A 6,000-nucleotide genomic window follows, 5' to 3' on the forward strand; every position below is an offset into this window, starting at 1 on the left:
AATGAAGCAACATTTGTTTTTCCGGCCTCTGTAGCAAGCCAAAGGAAAGAATGAATTATGGGGTTTTGCGTGCCAGAACCACGATTTCATTATCACGTAGGCCGTAGTAGGGGTCTCCGGATTAATTTTGGCCACCCGAGGATCTTCAACGTGCCCCCAATGCACGGGAGACGCGCGCTTTTTTTTCTTTTTTTTGCATTTCGCATCGAAATGAAGCCGCCGAGGCCGGAAGTTAATCCCATGACGTCGCGCTTAGCAGCGCAACACTATAGCCGACAAGCCACCGCACCGCGGTGGGTCCGTAGCAAGCCTGTGACTGTGTAGTTTGAGATCACCAGTTTTCACTGAAGAGGCACCAAAGAGAGAAATAAGTTGAAGTGAATGAATTATGCTTCTACAATATCAAAAAAGCAATCGTCTACCTTATTTTTATCTTTCTACCTCCTACTTCCATGCCCTCGTTGTAGGGTAGCAAACCATAGTTTCCTCTTCTGATTCAATCCCCTTGCGTCTCTCGTTTCCTTCGTATCTCTCTACAACGAGAGGAGTCTTGATAAACCAGAAAGTATACAAAAAAAAAAAACTGGTGGCGATGCCACGTTAAGGTTCCCGTGCCAGTTTGCCGTGACGTCATGGATTTTGACGGATGTCGGCTCGGGTATCGTTGATCATTTTCATCGGTAAATACGAACAACATTGTAATTTAGATAATCAAAAGATCGAACTTATCAAGTTTGTAGAACCTTTACGGCGCCACAACGGCCCAAATATGGGAAAAAAACTGTGTTTGAATCTGAGAGAGACAGAGAGAGAGAGAGAGCAAGGACAGGAAAGGCAGGGAGGTCAACCAGACGAGCACCCGGTGGGCTACCCTACACTGGGGGTGGGGGAAAGGGGAATAAAAAAGGAAAAAAAGGAGAGAGGAAGCACTGAGTGCGTATGGGAGGGACACTGTACAAGGGAACACTATATACGGTCTCTTAAGCCGGTGCACTTAAAGTATTGTACTAGTGCACGAATCGCTTTTCGTGCCAGTGACGGGTGTGGCCACGGTCCGAGTATCTTTGACTCGTTGAACGCTCTTGAATGCAGTCGGTGTAAAGTGGCCCGCAGAGAGAGGCGTTGTACATCGTAGCGAGGGCAGGTACACAATAAGTGCTCAATGATTTCCTCGCACCCACAGGAAGTTGCACACCGGGCTCTCGGCCTTTCCCAAACGATAGGAGTATGCGTTCGTGAACGCCACTCCCAGCCACAAGCGGCACAGCAAGGTTGTTTCGATGCTGGAAAGGCTAGATAGCAGTTGTAGCCATAGCGTGGGGTTCAGTTTATGTAATCGGCAATAGAAGGAACTTGAACTCCAGAGACTTGTGACTTTTTGCGTGCAAGTAGGCGAAGTTCCCTGACATCCCACTGACGGAGCATGCTGGAATTTTGGCGTGAAATTAAAGAAAGACGATGCTAGGGCCTTTCTTTTCTCTTCTAGCATTGAACCTCTTGTTTTCTAAATTGACAAAAATATTGTCGCACTGCATGTGTACCACCACGACGTCGACTCCAGTGCGGGATACCATGGACTCATCCATGCTCCAGTGGTACCAGTGATCCAGGATACCAGTGCTCATCCATGGACTCCTTCAGGGCGGCGTGGTCTTATCGGAAGAGCTGCTCTCCAGATACACCGGCACTTAGGGCGTGACCGATGTTGCGGCCCCACTCGATCCTTCCACACCGTCCCCTTCTTCCTGTGTCGTACACGTCGCTCGCCTCAAGCCATAACATTCGGCCCCCCTCTAGCAAGCTCCAAGTCCGCGCTTTCGCCGCCGGAGGTAACACCATTACGCTGCAAGCAGAGCGACGATGAACGCATCAGCGGGACGAAGAATCTCAAGTAGGGTTAGGCTCCACTGTCCGCCACGTTCGTGGGTGCGTGCGACGTGTTGAAGGAAACAGCAACACCAAATCCGCCATATTAATTGATATTAGTTGATACTTTGTAAATAGTAAATACATTTTCATTTATCTCTCTACCTTTGGCAATATTGTTCCATTTGGCAATATTGTTCTCAAACACTTCATCAATCTATACTGGTTTAGTGTTTCTATTAAGCGTCCCTTTCAAGACTTCCTCACGGACTTTTTTAAGCTTATTAATCATGTGCAAAACCTCTCGTGTGCAATCAGCAGGACTTAATTTGCTCTATTTGCGAGGAACTAAAGAGAAACTGTGAACCTCTAGAGGGTTCTCTCCAACTTCTATTCGCATTCATTTAGCGTAACAATTGAGGGCAATTTTTCTCGGATATAACGAAGGCAAAATTTTTTCTTTCCGAATATCGGGCACAAAGAGCAGCTCCGACGTCATCAATGACATCCGTGAGACGACTATGATTTCACTGTGTCTTCGCTCACCTTTGCCGCTTTATGCGCGGAAAGTCCCTGAAAGTTCCCTGGCTGAGTACCTAAGAGGAAGCGTTAACTCAGGTACTCTTACCTAAATGTATGTGGACTGAGAAATCGTTTTTCTCGACGTCCACCGCATTGATTTTATAAGAATGCTTGCGCTTCAAGTAAAGCTTAAAATATACCGATTGCAGGAGTACGTAGCTTAAATAGGCATCAGTTGTTTAGCACATCATGTATATATATATATATTGAATATTTCGCGAAAGCTTAAGATATTGGAGAATCCAGCTTGCAACTTTAACTTGGCAATAAAAAAAGACCTTGTCAAAATAATGCAAATTGCACCTATTAAGACATCTTAAGCGGGCAAAATCGATGCATAATGAGCTGTCCTGAACTAGAGGAATAATTTGTATGTAGGACTTTCGCAATACCTTTTTTAAGTATTGTAACAATATCACGTAAACTGTAAAGTTATACGTCACATTTGCCCGCAATAGATGCTCTAACGCATACTGTTTGCAGAACTGCGATTTCTCTTTTTCGCGCAGCGTTATGTACTTGCGACCTTTGTTCCTGTGTATTTTTCTTTATTTCTTTTTTTTTGTGCGAGTTTACCTATTTACAAACAGTCTTGGAAAAAAATTGGGGGCTTCTTCTGCTTGATACGATCGGTAAAACACAACTTTCTCTATCGAATGCAACAAATTTCATTCAAATCGGTTCACCAGTTGTTGAATGGGGGTGTTTCTGCGTTTTACTATATTTCAAGAGGAAAATCGGAGGTGACTCCGAATTAAAGCTTCCTCTTAATTACTTTCGAATCGAAATCTAATCCTTCTGTCTAACAACCTCCGAGCAGACGACAGCTTAATCCGTGGCATCGCAATGCACTGGTGCGGAAACGTTATCGTAACGCCGCTAGCCGCGTTTAGTATTTGCACATTGTTCGGTTTACTAAGACCCCACTCGAGGTAAGACTGGCATTTTTCAGAAGTTTCACTTAAATAATGCTTATTAACATAATACTTATTAAAAATAATACTTAGCAATATAATACTCAGTCTTAGATTAGAAATATTATTCAAGAACACGCTAATATTCTTTTAAAAATTTAGGAACAGATCTGTGTCTGGATTTTTTAATAAAAAATTCCGGAAGTCGGCAATACGCGTCTCCTGAACTCTATGTCATTAAAGCGGTGATATAGTGCGTTGAGGTGTGCCAGGCGTCCCCAAGTAATGTCGCTTCGTTGAGTGCGTGACATGAGATGCGTAATATATGCCGAATCCAACAGTAGAATCCTGTTGCAAAGCCTCTATGCAAGCTGTTGCAGTGTGCGTTATACAAATGCTGTGAAATCGCCTGGCATACGGCTGAAGGTGCGAGGCACGCGAACATTGTCCCCACACACGCCGATATCTTACTTTCTTTCAGCGCGCAATGTCAAAGCAGGTATTAATTCGTTCACTTTTTTTCTTTCAGATCACGATAAGTCTAGGGAACGCGAGTAATCGCACACCACCTGCTCCTCGCCGCTTAGGACAACCACTAGTTTACTCAATCGAGCTCGTGTTGTATGTAAAAAAAAGAAAAATAAATAAATAAATAAATAAATAAATAAACGAAAAGAAGAGAAGACATGAAGGCAAAAAGAAAGCTGGCTCCTGCTGTAGAATGACATGAAACTGAAGCTCCGCGACATTTATTTATGGTGCGACGGGTGGTCATTTTACCCAGCAGATTAGATAAATTGACGCTGTGTCCAGCGCACGCTGCGTCCAGCGCGCAGAACAAATCACGCATCTATCGCTCTCGCCGAGCAGTAATCATCTTCGAACATCTCACCACCTCCACCACGAGTAACCAACCGGTTGACGGCGAGCCAGCCGCCACATTTGCCCTAGAGATGGTGTACCGCAAGACGGCCCTCTTGCGCGCGAGAGCAGTGGCGCCACCTCTACGCCACAGTGAGAACTACGGGTGCGATAAGATCAGCGCTTCCGCTGCGCGACGCGAACAGGCACGCACCTTCGCTCGCGGCGCGCGGAGCTACGCGCGCTTAATTATAGTTGCGTGACTTACGCACCCGTGCAGCGCAAGATATTGGCCTGAACACTCTGAGGCTCGAAGAAATGCACCGTACGTACGACGGGTTTGCACAACCAGCGCGGCCTGTGTTGGGTGCGTGGAAAAAACGGCGTGTATCAGCAGCAAGAATCAGAGCCCATGTATAAAGTCTCGAGCAGAATTCCCTACGCGAAATTTTTCGTTTCTTAAAGGGGCCCTGAACCACTTCTTCATCGATGTGGAGAAAGGCATTGGAAGTGAAAATAGGCTATTTCAGAAACACTTTGCCGCAGAAAGTGCTTCGGTGCGTTCAGCAGAAGCGGAGTTATTGGCAATCAAACACGGCCTCCGCTGTGTTCCCGTTCCTTTTTCAGTGCCTTGCACTGTGAAGGCTACGGCGCAGTGGGGCGTGCTCACAATGCTCCACTTTCTAAATGTCACCGTAAGCCGCAGTTCAAATTTCATTTTGTATGTTGACGTAGACGTCACGACTACCGCCTTTGGTGACTACGACGCGCTAAACGTAAGCCAAACGCGGTTGTCCTCAACGAGCCGCAGTGCGCTTAGCCAGTGGACTGTTGGCGGCACCCCGAGGCGGCCGCGGTATCTACGCCATGTAGCCCACCACAGCTCGATGTCAGCTATCGGCCAATAGCAGCCGTCTAAAGGAACGACGAAATAAAGTATCCGATGGCGAAATAAAGCGTCCAGAAGACAGTGAGGACAGGGCCTTCTGCTGAAAAGAGAGCGTTTGCGAGAAAGGTAACTTCGCGATCTGCTTGCGAGCTTCACGCACCGCGTACGACAGCAAAACTAGCTATATGTTCACGGCAGCGTATGCTACCCGCGGACTATGTTATTTCACCACGCCCGAGGGGTGGTTCAGGGCCCCTTTAAGAGCTGTGGCCGGGTCTCCTACTTTAATGATATGTCGAACATCCCGGTTGGCAGGCAACTGATCTTACGAGTAGCTTTAGCGTAAGAACTCTTTTCGTGAATACGCGCCCTCTATCGTAAAAGCATTTGTTCAATGGCTGGCTACAATTGTTTCCGTTAAGTTTGAGTGCCCTCTCGAGTGGTGACTAGCTGAAGGCCTCATACAAACAAACCATCATACTTTATTGATCGGTCAATTATATAGACAAATAAGAAACTGGCGGCATGCTTTTCAGTTCCTGCCATGCGCTTAAAAAAAAAGCATGTATATTTGTTATGCGCCGCGCAGAAAACGTATCAGAGTACGAGGCATATTCAGTGGAACAGGAAAAAAAAAACTGGTCATTTACATTAGATCCATTTTTACTTAAAGCTCTTTTTCTGGACGTGTCAGAGTCGTGTTAAGTATATAAATGCGAAATAAAAAAGAAACAATCAATAATATTTTCGCCCCAACTTGAGAGCCCTGGTGAGAGAGAGAGAACTAAACTTTTATTTTCCGAAACGGTAAACCGAGTCAGAACCCGGTTCACCCTAGGTGGGAGGATTCCTTATTCCAAGAACCCTCTGGCTTGGGCTGCCTCTTTG

This window comes from Dermacentor albipictus, chromosome 3 (assembly GCF_038994185.2).
Source record: "Dermacentor albipictus isolate Rhodes 1998 colony chromosome 3, USDA_Dalb.pri_finalv2, whole genome shotgun sequence".
In the NCBI taxonomy this organism is placed as follows: Eukaryota; Metazoa; Arthropoda; class Arachnida; order Ixodida; family Ixodidae; genus Dermacentor; species Dermacentor albipictus.